Raw genomic sequence first — 14,992 nt, 5'->3', positions numbered from 1 at the left:
TAGCACAAGGGCATAACGTAAACCAATTAAAACCAATTGGGTCCTAGATGACAAGTCAAATTCAAGAAAACCTTAATGCCCAATCTATAAGCCAGCAGACACACCCAGGGGTGGCAGGACAGCTCTAAGGCTCTGTCAAAAGATGGAGGAGTGGGTGGTTCCCCAATGGTTGGAATGATCCTCCCACTCATTAGCATATGAGTTCACCAAAACCTAGCCAGGCCTAATTCCATGGCCCCAGCCCTTGCCCTCGGCAATGGTTCACACCCTGAAGAGTGACTTCTCTCTGAATCCTAACAAATCCACCTCTTACTTATCGCTTTGTCTCTCAATGAATTTTTGGAATGAGACAGAGCCTGAGCTTCATTAGTTTTGGCGGGGCTTGAGTCCTGAGAGAGAGCTGAAGGACAGGAGGAAAAAGCAGTGGGAAAAACATGCCAAGGGATCCCCTTCATAGCCTGCTGGAAAATCTGCTAAATACCTGACCTGTGCTCACAGTTTTCATTGGCCTGATTCTTGGCACGGAGAAGAGTAAGGACAGAAGAACCCCCACCGGCTTGGGTAACAGCTACTGGGGCCCAGCAGATAGTGCCTTTGGGACATACCGAAGAGTAGCCTCTCCAGAGTCCCTCAATTGCGCCCACTGCCGCCCGCCTGTTCACAGGGTTTCAAGGAAACAAGAAACCAGAGATTGTAAAGGAATTAAGATTTTGTTAAGCATGTTCTTCCAGCTATAGGAGCGAGGACCTCCTACCTTAACCAGAGGTCTTCTGGAATCTGAGGCTGAGCCGCGTGAGCTTTCTGCTGAGTTTGTTTTCTGGTGTCCTGGTCTCCAGCACAATGGGCCTCTTGTTAGTTCCCTTGCGCTGGGTTTTCTTCATGTTCCGCTTCAACCACAGGAGCTTTCATTGAGTTGGGATCCTGCTGTTCGTGGCCTCCTCCTTGTGGGGGGGCCCGCACCGAGGTTGTTTCAGCCAGGTTAAATCCAAGTCGTGGCACCATACATGTCAGGTGAGTGTATTCCCCTCAGTTCTGTTTCATCACAACAAAGATTTGGAGTGACGGACATTAAAGCCCTCAGCGGGTCACAGCTCTCGGGTCTTGGACAGACCATGTTATAGCTCACAGGTCTCGAACAGACTGTGTTATACCTGTTAGACAAATCAGTGTTATGGCTCTATTTTATTTGGAAGATAGCAGGAGAATCCATCCTTGAAGCGTGAGGGCATGCCAACCCAAAACACGAAGAGAAGAGAGTGGAGGAGAGAGAGAGAAAGAGCGTACACATGCCAGGGAGAAAGAGAGAAAGAGCACACACACACGAGGGAGAAAGAGAGAGAGAGAAAGAGAGAGAAAGCACATGCACGCAGGGGAGAAAAAGAGAGAGAGAGAGCCCTTTGGCTCCTCTTTTTATATGTTTTTTTTCCTTCCCCTTAGGCCTGCCCAATGAAAATTGGGCTTAGTCAGGAGTGCTGTTCTACCTGAAGTCCTCACTCCGGTCCTCGGACCTTCCTTTGACCTTCCTCTGTTCTATTTTCACGGGCTTTTCTCTTCCTTGTCTTTTAGCCACCACCATTTTGGACTCCTTTTCCCTATTCTAACTACCTAACAGTTCCAAATCTTTGTTACCACAAGAACTGAGGGAAAGAAATAAACCAACCTGACAAAAGTTAAAAAAAAAAAAAAACTCAATACTTTTAAAATATTAATTTTGTTCTAGACACTGATACAAAATAGCCAACATCCACAACTCTCTGAGGTAACAACTTATACTTGAAGACAGGGAGGGGAGATCCCTGCCCAGACAGCCAACTACCTCAGGCCACTGAATCCTTCTCCCAAGATCAACCATGAAGAAATAGTAAACATATGAGAGAAGCATGAATTCCTAAAACCAAAGAGAAAATGTAGGGAATATCCTCCCCACTCCCACCCCACTCCTCAGACAAAAAGCTAGAATTGGTGTTGGGGTGGATGAATTGGGCAGTAGGGAGTAGGTTGGTGGAGAACTTTTAATCTGTTCTCGTCTCTCCCTCAAGTTGAACACAGCTATGGGCCTGACCCTTCTGCACAGAAGTGGGCAACAACAGGGCCCATGACAGCTTCTGTTGATATTAGCAACATAAAAGCCCACCGGATAATGAGAGAGAGTTCAGGAAAACAGACTGAGAGCCCTCGAGCAATCACCCCTATACTGCCAACCAAAGCACCAGGATTGTGGACTACACTGGTATCAAAAAGCTCAAAAGTGAAAAAGCTCAGGCAAAAGAGTGACCAATGGAATGGTGTCAAACAGGAAAGGATTCTTTAAGGGGTCTATGGCTCCTGGATTTTCATCGTTAAATCACTGATTTCAGTGTAGATTAGGGCTTGGCCTTAGCCCTCCCTGCAGTGCATTATCAGACCTGCTGGTTGATATCCCAAGGGATACAAGATTACAAACTAAAGCACTGGAAAGTTGAGAATCACAAACATATGCTAAGCCACACCTGTCGTCTGAAACAGAAGTGTTGAAACAGAAGGACTGGAAATCTAAAAATTCTCCTTGAGTAGATGAGGAATTAAAAAGAGATGTTAGCAATATGGTATGTGAACAAGAAATCATTTAAAAAGAACTAAGTAAAACTATTAGGCATGAAAAATAGAATAGTTGAAATAAAGAATCTATTAAATGAAAATAGAACACATGAAATAAAATGGATATAGTTGAAGAACAAATTTGTAGACACAGGTCTATGAGTGTCTCACAGTGGGAAAATATAAAACATAAAATACAAACGAAGCTTGGAAATGTGGATGATAAAGAAAAAAGAAAAGCTAACACCTAGGGGTATAAGTTCCAGATAGAAACATAAAAATGGAGTAGAAAAAATATTTGAAGAAAAAATGGAGAGAAATTTTCCACAAACAACTGTATTTGGAAGGTCTTAAAAGGGCTTCCCTGGTGGCTCAGAATCCCATCTGCCAATGCATGAGACACAGGTTTGATCCCTGATCCAGGAAGATCACATGCCGTGGAGCAATAAAGCCCACGTGCCTGTGCTCTAGAGCCTGGGAACCATAGCAAGAGAAGCCACCTCAATGAGAAGTCGTGCACCACAACTAAAGAGTTGCCCCTGATTGCCACAGAGAAAAGCCTGCGTAGCAACAGAGATCCAGCACAGCCAAAAGTAAATAAATAAAAATTTTAAAAAGAAAGGACTTATAAAGGGCCAAAAGAAATAAAGCATACGAATCTCTAGACATAACAATAAAAATTGACAATAATCAAGAGAAAAATTATAAGTTTCCAGAGGGAAAGAACAGATCACCTCCAGAGGAATGACAATGAACAGATACCAAACAGCTACACTGGGTACTAGAAGACCGTGAATAATAGTTTAAAAATACTGGGAAAGGTAATTTGAATGTAGAATTTTATCTTCGGTCAAATTATTCAAATGAGAGACAGTGATGGGGAAAAAAAAAAGTTCCCTGCATTCAAGAGCTCAGAATGTTTGCCCTACAAAGACACACATTGAAAACACCTGGGGGGAAAGTCCTTAATAAAAGGGACATAAGTGAGACAATGCTGCAAGAAATATAGGGGAGGGAGAGGAAGAGACATAGATAAGCCCAAATTTAAATTATATACAGTATAGTCAGTTTCCATGATGGGTAGGTGTATGTGTGTATGGAGGCAGGGGGATGGGGGGAGCAGCACTAGGATAAGTTAACCAGGCATAGGAGTAAGTTGAAATACAGAACTTCTTTGGTTATGTCCCAATAAACCCACTGTATATGCATGCTAAGTTGCTTCAATCCTGTCCGATTCTCTATGACCCTTATGGACCAGGCTCCTCTGTCCATGAGATTCTCCAGGCAAGAATACCAGAGTGGGTTGCCATGCCCTCCTTCAGGGTATCTTCCTGACCCAGGGATCGAACCTGTGTCTCTTTATGTCTCCAGCACTAGCAGGTGGGTTCTTTACCACTAACGCCACCTGGGAAGCCCAAACCCATTTGTACACTGAATAGTAAATAAAAAATTCATTAATACAACTAACCTACCAGCATCATAGCTTTGCCTAGACTAATGTAAACATGCTCAGAACACTTTCATTAGCCTACAGTTGGGCAAAATCATCTAGTACAAAGCCTATTTTATAATACAGTGTTGAATATATCATGTAATTTGTTGAACACTGTACTGAATGGTTGTGTGAATACTATAAGTGTGCCCATTGTTTACCCTAGTGATGGTGTGGCTGACTGGGAGCTGCAGCTGCTGCCATTGCCCAGCAAAACCAGCACACTAGGGGTTACCAGAGAGGAGAGGGCTGGGAAGAAGGGCAAAATAGATGAAGAGGCTTAAGAGGTACACACTTCTAGGGACAAAATAGATGCTAACAAGGTTGTAATGTACAGCACAGGGAATGTAGTCAATATTCATAATAACTTTATATGGAGTATAATCTGTAAAAATATTGAATGACTGTTGTACACCTGAAACTAATAAAATATTGTAAGTCAATCATACTTAAATATGTTTTAAAAAGAACTAAATTTTGAAAAACTTTCCACTTTTTAACCCTCTGCTGCTGCTGCGTTGCTTTAGTCGTACATGACTCTGTGCGACCCCATAGATGGCAGCCCACCAGGTTCCCTCGTCCCTGGGATTCTCCAGGCAAGAACACTAGAGTGGGTTCCCATTTCCTTCTCCAATGCAGGAAAGTGAAAAGTGAAAGGGAAGTTGCTCACTCGTGTCCAACTCTTAGTGACCCCATGGACTGCAGCCCACCAGGCTCCTCCGTCCATGGGATTTTCCAGGCAAGAGTACTGGAGTGGGGTGCCATTGCCTTCTCCGTTTAACCCTCTAGAATCATCTAAATCTCAATGAACTAGAATTACTCACACTGATACAACCTCAGAAAACCCAAGTTGCATTAACCTTAACTTTCCTACTACTAAGAAATGAAATCACCCAAAAAGATGAATCTGATAAAGAGAAAAGAGACAAAGATAAAGCTTCCTAAGAGGGAATCTTGCAGGTATTCTACTTTCCAAGGGAAAGGTAACAACATAGCAACCCTCTGAGAGAACTAATAGATTATTGTTGTTCAGTCACTCAGTCACGTCCGACCCTTTGGGACCCCATGGACCGCAGCACTCCAGGCTTCCCTGTCATTCACCATATCCCAGAGTTTGCTCAAACTCCCGTCCATCGAGTTGGTGATGCCGTCCAACCATCTTGTCCTCTGTCATCCCCTTCTCCTCCTGCCTTCAATCTTTCCCAGCATCAGGGTCCTTTCCAGTGAGTCGGCTCTTTGCATCAGGTGGCTAAAGTATTGGAGCTTCAACATCACTAATTCCAATGAATATTCAGGGTTGATTTCCTTTAGGGTTGACTGCTTTGATCTCCTTGCAGTCCAAGGGACTCTCAAGAGTGTTCTCAAATCACCACAATTCAGAAGCATCAATTCTTCAGTGCTCAGCCTTCTGTATGGTTCAACTCTCACATCCATACACTACTACTATGGATAGCCATAGACTACTATGGTTTATCCATACGAAAAACCACAGCTTTGACTATACAGACCTTGGTCAGTAACGTAAGGTCTCTGCTTTTTGATATGCTGTCTATGTTTGTCATAGCTTTTCTTCCAAGGAGCAAGCATCTTTTAATTTCATGGCTACAATCTCCATCTGCAGTGATTTTGGAGCCCAAGAAACTAAAATCTTTCACTGTTTCCATTATTTCCCCATCTATTTGCCATGAAGTGATGGGACCAGAAAACATTTGTTTTCTGAATGTTGAGTTTTCAGCCAACTGTTTCACTCTCCTCTTTCACTTTCATAAAGAGGCATTTTAGTTCTTCTTCACTTTCTGCCGTAAGGGTAGTGTCATCTGTATATGAGTCTACTGGTATTTCTCCTGGCAATCTTGATTCCAGGTTGTGCTTTATCCAGCGTGGCATTTCACATGATGTACTCTGCTTAGGAGTTAAATAAGCAGGGTGACAATATACAGCCTTGACGTACTCCTTTCCCAAGTTGGAACCTGTCTGTTATTCCATGTCTGGTTATAACTGTTGCTTCTTTTCCTGCATACATGCTTCTCAGGAGGCAGGTCAGGTGGTCTGGTATTCCCATCTCTTTAAGAATTTTCCATAGTTTGTTGTGATCCACAGTCAAAGGCTTTGGCATAGTCAGTGAAGCCGAGGCAGATGTTTTTCTGAAATTCTCTTGCCTTTTCTATGATCCAACAGATGTTGGCAATTTGACCTCTGGTTCCTCTGCCTTTTCTAAATCCAGCTTGTACATCTGGAAGTTCTTAGTTCACATATTGTTGAAGCCTAGCTTAGAGGATCTTGAGCATGATCTTGCTAGCATGTGAAATGAGTGCAGTAGTTTGAACATCCTTTGGCATTGCCCTTCTTTGAGATTAGAATGAAAGTTGACCTTTTCCAGTCCTGTGGCCACTGCTGAGTTTTCCAAACTTGCTGGCATACTGAGTGCAGCACTTTTACAGCATCATCTTTTAGGAACTGAAATAGCTCAGCTGGAATTCTATCACTTCTACTAGCTTTGTCTGTAGTGATGCTTCCCAGGGAGCCACTCGACTTCACACTCCAGGATGTCTGGCTTTAGGTGACTGGTCACACCATTATGGTTATGAGTCATTAAGATCTTTTTTATATAGTTCTTCTGTGTATTCTTGTCACCTCTGCTCAATATTTTCTGGTTCTGTTAGGTCCATACTATTCCGTTATTGTGCCCATCTTTACATGAACTGTTCCCTTGGTGTCTCATTTTCTTAAAGAGATCTGTAGTCTTGCCCATTCTATTGCCTTCCTCCACTTCTTTGCACTGTTCACTTAAGAAGGCTTTCTTATCTCTCCTTGCTAGTCTTTGGAACTCTGCATTCAGATGGGTATATCTTTCCTTTTCTCCTTTGCCTTTTGCTTCTCTTCTTTTCTCAGTTATTTGTAAGGCCTCCTCAGACAACCATTTTTACCTTTTTCTTTTATTATTTTTTAATTTAAATTTATTTATTTTAATTGGAGGCTAATTACTTCACAATATTGTATTGGTTTTGCCATACATCAACACGAATCCGCCACAGGTGTACACGTGTTCCCCATCCTGAACCCCCCTCCCACCTCCCTCCCTGTACCATCCCTCTGGGTCATCCCAGTGGTATTTCTGTTTCTTGGGGATGGTTTTGATCATTGCCTCTTGTACAATGTTATGAACCTCTATCCATGGTTCTTCAGGCACTCTATTAGATTTAATCCCTTGAATCTATTTGTCACTTCCACTGTATAATCATAAGGGATTTGATTTAGGTCATCGATAGATAGCAAGTCACATTTCAATCTATCTGTAATTGTTATGCATGTTTCCACTTAAGAGCAAAAGTCAGCAGGGTGTAATGTCCCTCCGTTGGCCTTTGAGTGACACCTCTCTTCAAACTGTCACCTAGTACTTACTAGCTATATTAGTGATACCTTGGATAAATTTCATGTCTTTGAATCCCAGTGTCTACTCCCTTCTTCTTTCCTTTTATCCCCAACACCCCTACTGCCCCCACATCCAGGCAACATTCCCAACTTGTTTGCTGTGCCTGTTCTTCAAAATGTACATTGTTGTTTTGTGAGCAAGTATTTCTGATTTAAATAAAAAGTTGTATATACGTATACACACACAAACACAGGATTTAAATACCCAATCATGTTGCTATATGTCAACTGCTACTAAACTCAGGCATCTTGAGAAGAACTCCCAGAATGGTGAGTTTGGTAACTTAATCTAATTTTCATTTAATTCTTGACTATTTGCCACAGATTGCTGAGTTGCCCACATTCCTGTTGCTCCCTTGGAAGGGGAAAAAAAAATCATCCCTAAAACAGTGTGGAAGCCAACTGGAACCTGCAAGATTTGTAAGCAAGATGGGAAACAATAGAAAAAGGCTGGCCAGCTAGGATAGCTTATCTTGGATGCCTCCAAAAAGCTGTCTTAACCTTGTTTAGCTTCGCTAGAAGCGTTTAACTACACAGGGAATGAGATCAAATGATGTTTGTGACCCACTCCTAATCAGAATCTCTTTTTTTTTTTTTTTTTTTTAGAGAACTACATGATTTAATCTGCGATAAATACATAAGTACATAATTCGAAAATCCAAACCTCCGACCCCAATCAGAATCTCTTGATGAATCACAGCTTTGTTGTGGTGAAGGGGCTTATGTAACTCAGTGAAGCCATGAGCCACGCTGAGCAGGGCCACCCAAGACAGAAAGGTCAGAGTGAAGAGTTCTGACAAAATGTGGTCCACTGGAGGAGGAAATAGCAACCCATTCCACTGTTCTTGCCAGGAGAACCCCATGAACTGTATGAAAAAGCAAAAAGATATGACACTGGAAGATAAGATACCCTTCGACCCCACCCCCACCAGGTCGTAAGGTATCCAATATACTACTGGGGAAAAGCAGAGGGCAATTACAAATAGCTCCAGAAAGAATGAAGCGGCTGGGCCAAAGCGGAAATGACGCTCAGTTGTGGACATGTCTGGTGGTGGTTAAAGTAAAGTCGAATGCTATAAAGAACAATACTGCATAGGAACCTGGAATGTTAGGTACAGAGGAGCCTAGCATGCTGCAGTCCATGGGGTTGCAAAGAGTCAAACACAACTTAGTGACTGAACAACAGAATCAGAATGTTGTAAGGGATTACAGAAATCTTCAGAAGGACACCCCACACACATACACACACACACCCTCATTTTACATTGGGAGAAATCAAGTGTCTACAAAGGAAGGTAACCACCAATGTCACACGATCAATCTGGTGGCAGACCTAGGTCTCTGGCTCCTTGGTATTTTACCAAGCTGCCTGTCAGCAGTGCTGGATGAACCGCCAAAGTAATGCTCTCAACAGCGTGGCTCACCTCCCAAATATTTTACAAATATTATCCAAGAAAGATGCATTAAGAGTGAGAATATTTTCCATCACTGTTGTTAGAGGCCCTAAACCCCTACATCCTGTTCATGTTACTGGCGCCTGCCTTTGATACTGTATCCATAGCAATGTACAAATACTGTAAACATCTGCAGACCTAGGGGATGTTCTTGCCATTGGTTAAAGGTACAGCAATAATACGTTGCACATGTACACTGAAAAGGGGTATTTATAGCATTTATGAAGCTTTAACATCTGCACAGCTTAAGAATTGGCTGGGCTTATGTTCTGAATATTACAGAACATTTCCTAGGAAACTGAAAATAAATATATTACAAAATTTCCATTTTGAAATACATTTAGTATTGTCCTGGCATCCTGTAATGCCTGTTGCAAAATACACTGCAGATATTATTAACTAAAGTACAGATTTTGTTCAAATTTCACAAAACTTTATGCTCGTGTCCATTATTTGCTTTTATACTTTATTCGAGATTCCACATTGTATTTAGTTGCATTGAGCAGCTTCAGCTGCATGCAACAAGTTCTGATAAATTGTCTTTTCATTTTTAATCTGTTACAAATATTTTCTGATTTTCCTTGTTATGGCTTCTTAGATGCACCATCATTTAAAGTGGACACTTAATTCCCAATACATGGGGCTTTTAAAGTACTTTTAATATTAACTTCTCATTTAAATGCTTTCTTCTCTGTAATCACCCTTTGTGTTTTTGCAGTCTTTTAATTTTATTGAGGTTTTCAATGGCTAAGTCAAAGATCTCTCTTGGTAACTATGACATTGCACTTGAAAATATGTGGGCTATTTTCAAATATCTTTTTATATTTATTTTTAACATAATTCCACAGTGACAAGAGAACAGACTCTGTATGATTTCAATACTTTTAGACTATGAAATTTTTGCACCTTGCACCTGGATATGTTGCAGTGTCTCCTGGTTTATAGTCTATGGGAGCTTGAATAGAATTTGCATCCTCCTATTGTGTGAAAATTATATAAATCTTAATGATGTTGAATTGGTTCATAATGCTTTTCAGGTCTACTATATCCTTCTACTTTTCTATTTATTCTATTAATTTATGAAAGTTTGATATTGAAACTCCAACTAAAAATCTTAATGTATCTATGAAAAAATAACTGTAATAAGTAGTGGATAAGTAATAAATATGTAACTTGTTTTGTATTTTCAAAGTCTCCTGTAAATGTGTTATCATGCTTTCATAATTTAAAAAATAAAGAAGGAAAAGTTTTTTAAAAATGAAGAATGTTGTCTCCTCAGGAGTTCTGGTTAATGCATCATACAACATAAACTAAAGAGGAGGGAGGAGACCCCAACAGGTAAAGACAATGTTTATGTTTGTGTTTCTCGTCTTGTCATAAAGCATGGATTTCACTTCATCATATCATACAGTGGAAATACTATGTAATAGTGTGCTGTGTGTCTCTTCTCTGCTTGGTAGTTGGTAATGTCATGTTGGTAGCTTAAAATTGTCCACAACAGGAATATGTAAGAAGAAGGAATTCATAGGGTCTGGACTCCATCTTAGGCCTGTTCATGCTGATCATCATAAAATTTTCTGTATCTATCAGAGTGTAACCTCGGGTGGGCCAGAAGAGCATGAGAGAGAGCTAACTCAATTATTCCCTGAGGTCTGGGCGGAAGACAAAACCCCCTCTCCCCCAGGCTGGCTAAACATCAAGCCCCAGTGATAACTGAACTCAAACCAGGCACCATCCTGGTTAGAAAGTGCCAGTACCCGCTACCGATAGAGGCCTGGGCCAGCATACTGCCCCACATCAATAGACTGAAATAAGCGGGCATTCTAGTAGAGTACCAGTCGGCTTGGAATACACCAATCCTGCCAGTCAAAAAGGAAGGAGGACAGGACTATAAGCCTGTACAGGATCTCAGGCTAGTCAACCAGGCTACTATGACTTTACACCCCACTGTTCCAAACCCCTATACCTTACTTAGCCTCCTCCCGCCAAGGACTAAAGTTTATAGTCGCCTAGATCTCAAGGATGCCTTCTTCTGCTTACACCTCGTCCCAGCGTCACAGCCCATCTTTACCTTTGAATGGGAAGATCCAGTCAGGGGCACCAAACAACAGCTCATCTGGACTCCCCTACAAGGGTTTAAGAATTCCCCAGCCATCCCCGGGTCTGGTGGCTCAGAGGTTAAAGCACCTGCCTGAAATGCAGGAGACCCAGGTTCGATCCCTGGGTCGGGAAGATCCCCTGGAGAAGGAAATGGCAACCCACTCCAATGTTCTTGCCTGGAGAATCCCATGGAGGGAGGAACCTGGTGGGCTACAGTCCATGGGGTCCCAAAGAGTTGGACACGACTAAGCGACTTCACTTTCACTTTCACTTTCACCCATCTTTGGGGAACCCTTGGCTTCTGACCTGAACTCATTCCATCCAGAAGAGTATGGATGTTGGCTCCTATAATATGGGGATGACCTGCTGCTGGCTGCTGAGACCAAGGAAAAATGCTGGAAAGGGAAAAAAGCACTGCTCCAGCTGCTGATGGAAGCAGATTACCAGGTACCGAAGAAGAAGGCACAGATCTGCAAGGTGGAGGTAAGGTATCTGGGGTTTGTTTTAAAGGACACAAGGTTCCAGACCCTAGTTGGGTCCTATATACCGATGGCAGTAGCCTGATAAAACAAGGACAATGGCTGTCAGGTTAGCCAAAGCAGAAGGGGCCACCAAGACTGAAAAGGGATGGTGGGAATTGCCAAGTGGTAAATTATTGGCACCAGAGGAGCTGGCACACACTCTGGTAAGCCAAACACACCAAGCGACCCACCTAGGCCATGCTGCCTGCTCACAGGTTAATGCTGCCTCTCGGTGTTCAGACAAAAACCTCCGGGTATTCAGCTGAAAGGCACGCTGCCCTTTGAACACCTGGGAGTGGATTTCATTGAAATGAAACCTCACCGACATGACTGTTCCCTGCTGGTCATGGTATGTGCGTTCTCGGGATGGGTAGAAGTTTTTCCTACCTGGACTGAAGGAGCATCACAAGTAGCCCGGTGTCTGCTTACGGAAATAGTTCCCAGATTTGGACTTCCTACCAGCATTGGTTCAGACAACGACCCGGCTTTTGTAGCTGATTTAGTACAAGTAAGCAAAACTTTAAACATCAAATGGAAACTGCACACGGCATATAGGCCCAGAGTTCTGAGATGGTAGAATGAACCAACTGGACGTTAAAGAGACTCTCCAAGTGGATCATAGAGACTGACTGCTCCTGGGTGGACTTGCTTCCGATGGCTCTGCTCAGACTCAGGATGACCACATGGTCCCAAGGCTATTCTCCATACAAAATTGTGTGTGGGAGGCCCCCTCCCATAATAAAACAGGTGTCAACAAATTTGCCTCAGGTAAAGGGGGATAGGATTTCACAGCAGATGGAACTGGGTAAGGTAATAAATCAGGTAACTAAGTTTGTACAAGAAAGGGTGCCGTTCCCCCTTGGGGAACAGATTCATGAGTTTACGCTTGGTGACCAAGTATGGGTCAAAGATTGGAAACATGATTTTCTAGCCCCTTGGTGAAAGGGCCCTTGTGTTATTCTAACTACCCCTACTGCAGTTAAAGTTACAGGTATTGTCCCTTGGATCCATCATACGAGGGTTAAGAGAACATACCACACAGACCCAAAAAATGGTGAATGGACTGCACAGAGGGACCCCACTGACCCTCGAGAGACTAAGACTATCCTAAGGAAGAAGCAAAAGAAGATCCTGGACGAGCCCCTTCAGGATGAAGCCGCACAATCAACTCCTGCTGCTTGGCCTCATCAACGTGATTTTGAATTTAACTTCCGTTTCAACTCAGGACAATGTTTTCATCTCATGGGCACATTCCTATGCAGACTTCCACAGCACTTCCAACTGCGGGGTATGTAGGGCTATGCCTCTGTCAGTGATGGATGGACTTCCACTGCTGGGTATGTAGGGCTGTGCCTCTGTCAGTGATGGAGGGACTTCCTTGGTGGGTGTCACCGCTCTGCCAAGGAGATTTCAAACCACTCTGCTCTTTTCTGGGATGACAGAAAGAGATTTTCCTCTCCTTGCTTTCTTGGTGTAAGACCTATAGTCAATAGACTTGGGTCATGGGGTTACATTTGATATAAATGCCAGTGTAATAAAAGCCTAACCTACAACAAGCCCCGGTAAATCTACCTTATTTACATGCTAGGTGGACAAGATCCGTGTTTCAATGATATGAGTATATTGCTGCCTTATTCATATCCTCTATAGGGACAACAGATATCATGATTAAAGTAGAGGCCTTGACTAATTTCACAAAACAGGCCCTCCTAGATAGAACAAAAGTCATCCAAGCCTTAAATGAAGAGCAAATCCAAATGAGAAAAACGGTAACTCATAATAGAATGGCTTTGGACATACTCACAGCTGCTCAAGGAGGGACCTGTGCTATAATTAAGGTTGAATGTTTTGTATACATTCCTGACTTATCTGGCAATGTATCGACTGCTTTAGATGACAAGAAAAACCAGGTAAAAGCAATGTCAAATGAAAACATCCCTTTCTGGACTTTGGTCTTATCTTGGGTGAAGGGCGATTGGTGGAAAACTGTATTTACCACTGTTATAGTTGCCTTGATAGTTCTGCTTTGTGGACCCTGAATTTTACAATGTATTATGAACTTTGTAACCCGAAGGTTGATGTCATTCTCCCAAACTGGCAGTCGGAGAGCCAGGGTGCAATAAAGACTCCATCTTTAGGCCTGTTCATGCTTATCATGCTCAGCCACCTTTCCAATGGACTCTGAACTCTGTGTTTAGTGCCTATGAAAACAACAACAGAAGGTTAAGACCCCCTCCAGACCGGGGAATCTTGAAGGTCGTATCTAGGTTACTCAGCGCCTAAGAGAAAACATACACTAATCACCCCTTCCTCCAAACAGGCCATACACTTTTCTGTATCTATCAGAGTGTAACCTTGGGTTTATTGACTATTGGCTAATTGTTTGTTTGGGCACATGAGCACGTAGGACGTGAATGATGGGGTTATTGGGATCGTATTTTCCTTGGTTGATGTAAGTCTCAAGGAATTTGGGGTGGTGGGTTTGGACATGTACACATGGGGTATAAAAGATTTTCACAAATGCTGGTCGGGGTCCTTGGCTAAGAGGAGACTCTGCCTTGGGCCCGTCGGTGTGATAAACTGCGCTCCACTATCTGCATTGTCCTTCTGAGTGAGTTTGTTTCCCGGAACGCGTGGCTACAACATGTACACTAAGGAAATTGGCGAATGCTGTATTGGTTGATTTATTATTTTGTTGCTTATCTAGATTTAAGAAAGTCAAGGAGAAAATATTAATAATGCAGATTAAACTTCCGTCTGAATGACTAGAGCCCAGGATGAAAGCGGATTTAGTTCAATGAACATAGTTTGTACAAGAGTGAATTTATCAGTAGATCTTATCATATGTAAGACAATCCATTTATCGGGAAAAGAGCAGACTGAGATGCAACTTCATTTGTCAGATCAAGGTTGAAATGCACCCATGGTTTGACTATGGATTCAAGAGCATCCTGGGAGGAAAATCAACTATATTGGATTTGTAGGAAAGACAACTGTGTATTTTATACTATCTGTAAATTTATTTTATAAATATACATGATTAATATCAGTAAAACTTACAATAATGTATGTATTAAATACACAAACACACACACACACACACACACACACACACACACAGGGTAGGCCAGAGACAGGCATTCCTTGTGTAATCCCATTATATCCTTTGAATTTGCAGGAATCCCACAGAATGACTTCTATGTTAATAACAAGAAGAGAAACATTCATTGAACAGTCACTGGGTGGCCAGGCATTATGCTTAGAGCCTTGTTTGCATTCTTTCACTTAATCCTCACTTTAACCCCTAAGAGGTTTGTCCTGCCAGCCCATATTTCCAGTTACAAAACTGAGGCCTGATGAAATTCAGTAGCTTGTTAACAATCAGAGCTAGTGAGTGGCAGAACCAGGAATCAAAC

General features: G+C 42.4%; 1 long non-coding RNA gene across 2 annotated transcripts in view; it reads right to left on the bottom strand.

Moving 5' to 3' along the window:
* Positions 1–504: 504 nt before the first annotated feature.
* LOC113885441 overlaps positions 505–14,992 on the bottom strand; it is a 32,138-nt gene continuing 17,650 nt past the window's right edge. For both annotated transcript variants that reach the window (XR_003509211.1, XR_003509210.1), the window contains exon 3: positions 505–1,151. This is a non-coding gene — a long non-coding RNA (uncharacterized LOC113885441). The remainder of the gene's footprint in view (positions 1,152–14,992) is intronic.

Source organism: Bos indicus x Bos taurus, chromosome 28 (genome assembly GCF_003369695.1).
Source record: "Bos indicus x Bos taurus breed Angus x Brahman F1 hybrid chromosome 28, Bos_hybrid_MaternalHap_v2.0, whole genome shotgun sequence".
In the NCBI taxonomy this organism is placed as follows: domain Eukaryota; kingdom Metazoa; phylum Chordata; class Mammalia; order Artiodactyla; family Bovidae; genus Bos; species Bos indicus x Bos taurus.
Note: the sequence above shows the minus strand (reverse complement) of the source record. Positions and strands in the feature narration are given on the sequence as shown.